This window comes from Mandrillus leucophaeus, unplaced genomic scaffold, assembly GCF_000951045.1.
Source record: "Mandrillus leucophaeus isolate KB7577 unplaced genomic scaffold, Mleu.le_1.0 Scaffold556, whole genome shotgun sequence".
NCBI classification, from domain to species: Eukaryota; Metazoa; Chordata; class Mammalia; order Primates; family Cercopithecidae; genus Mandrillus; species Mandrillus leucophaeus.
Genome location: NW_012105986.1, coordinates 364,802 through 366,496, shown reverse-complemented (window position 1 = coordinate 366,496; position 1,695 = coordinate 364,802).

Here is a 1,695-nt window from a genome sequence, read left to right as displayed (position 1 = left end):
CGAAGGTCGAGCGCCAGAGGCTGGCAAGGGACCCCCGCCCAGCTTGACTCCCAGTTGCGCCCGACGCCGGGGGAGGCGGAGCGCAGGGAACCGAGGCGCCGGGAGCCCCGGACGTAGGAGGGCTGATTTTCTACGCGGGGAGACGCCGGGCTCCGCGAACATCCTCACTAGCCGGTCGGTGGCTCTACCTCGGAGAACTCTCTTGTATACAGTGATTCTCATATTTAGTGTTTCCTTTTAGGGAAACTTGACCGGCAAGTGCAGACTCGTCCAGGGAGCTGGAGATGACATTAAATAAAAAGGTTCAAAACCAAATTGCTAATTATATCCAGGTATAAATAAAACAAAATTTTGCAGTCTTGGGACAAAGGTTTTAATGTGCCGCCTGATTAGGCCAGGTTCTGCAAAAACAAAACAAAACAAAAGAAAATAAAACAAAACAACCCTATTCCAAGTTAAAAAGAGTGCCCCTATTCCAAGTTAAAAGAAAAAAAAAAAAAAAAAACTTGTATTCCTTGTTCATTTATTGAATAAGGAATTGAGAGATGGGTGCTGAGTTATTACAGATTCAAACTGCTCGCCACAAATGGAGCTGGAAATGCATTTAACGGCCTTTTAGGAAACCACCTAAAGCTTTAGAATTTCAGGCTAGCCAGTTTGCAATCTAGAGCTCTTTTTTGTTGCTGAAGTTTGGGAGAGGATGGCCTCTACCTGTGGACACTTGGAGTTAAATTTCCAGAGTCTTTTGAAGTTAATAGGGAGCGGCTTTTCTGTTTGTTTATTTTTTGAGACAAGGTATCTCTGTTGCCCAAGCTGGAGTGCAGTGGTGCATCCCAGCTCACTGCAACCTGGACCTCCTGGACCCAAGCGATCCTCCTGCCTTTGCCTCCCAAAGTTCTGGGATTATAGGCATGTGCCACCGCGCCTGGCTTGCTTTTTGCTTTTAAGACAAGGAATAACATGGCCAGAGTTTGTTTGTTTATTTATTTTTTGAGATGGACGTCTAGCTCTGTCGCCCAGGCTGGAGTGCAGTGGCGCCATCTCGGCTCCTTGCAACCTCTGCCTCCCGGTTTCAAGCGATTCTCCTGTCCCAGCCTCCCAAGCAGTTGGGATTACTGGCGCGTGCCACCACTCCCGGCTAATTGTTTTAGTTTTTAGTAGACAGGTGGTTTCGCTATGTTGGCCAGTCTGGTCTTGAACTCCTGACTACAAGTGATCCCCCCGCCTTGGCCACCCAAAGTGTTGGGATTACAGGTGTTAGCCACCGCACCCGGCCTGTTTTTTTTTGCTTTTAAGAGAAGGAATAAAATGGCCCGAGTTTATTTTAATCAAACCAGTGTAAAACCCTTTATATTCTGCATTATAGCTTTATTTAAAACTTACGTATTTCATAAAAATATAAGCAGCATATGAAAACAGTTTCCCTGCTCCAGTCCCAACTTCAGATATTCAGATACATGTCCTGTGTTCCCTTCAGCACATTTTCTTTCTTTCTTTTTTTTTTTTTTGAGATAGAGTCTGGCTCTGTCGCCAGGCTGGAGTGCAGTGGTGCAATCTCGGCTCACTGCAACCTCCCTCTCCTGGGTTCAAGCAATTCTACCTCAGCCTCCCGAGTAGCTCAGATTACAGGCGCCCAACACCAGGCCCAGCTACTTTTTGAATTTTTAGTAGAGACGGTATTTCACTACGTTGACC